Source organism: Phoca vitulina, unplaced genomic scaffold, assembly GCF_004348235.1.
Source record: "Phoca vitulina isolate PV1807 unplaced genomic scaffold, GSC_HSeal_1.0 scaffold2, whole genome shotgun sequence".
Classification (NCBI taxonomy): Eukaryota; Metazoa; Chordata; class Mammalia; order Carnivora; family Phocidae; genus Phoca; species Phoca vitulina.
In genome coordinates this window covers 72,130,330-72,130,670 of record NW_022589705.1, presented here as the reverse complement: position 1 = coordinate 72,130,670, position 341 = coordinate 72,130,330, and the positions used below count along the sequence as shown (strand labels likewise).

Below are 341 nucleotides of genomic sequence, written 5' to 3'. Positions count from 1 at the left end.
GGGGGGGGGGGGGGGGGGGGGGGGGGGGGGGGGGGGGGGCTGAAAAGGGAATTGAGATGGAGGAAGCCTTGTTAGAAAGGTGAGGTGTGTGCTCGCTTCGGCAGCACATATAGAAAGGTGAGGTGTGCGATTCGGGGATCTCCTCTTCTCCCCAGCTCTTTGAGGACTCCTTGAAAATCCTGAGTGGACTTGCACCTCAGCGCAGCTACTCTGTGCTTCTAAGCCCCACACTGGGCTGGAGGCCAAGTGTAGCAAGCTGTAACCTCTACCTCTTTCCTGCACTGAGGCTTGAGTCTCAGGGAGTCTTCCAGCTGACAGCTCACTTCTCCCCCCCCCCCCCC

At 60.1% G+C, this 341-nt stretch overlaps 1 protein-coding gene across 1 annotated transcript in view; it reads left to right on the top strand.

Annotated features, from left to right (window-relative positions):
* Nucleotides 1-341, top strand: part of LOC116638764 (WAS/WASL-interacting protein family member 3) — a 42,233-nt gene that overhangs the window by 1,346 nt on the left and 40,546 nt on the right. The window lies entirely within an intron of this gene.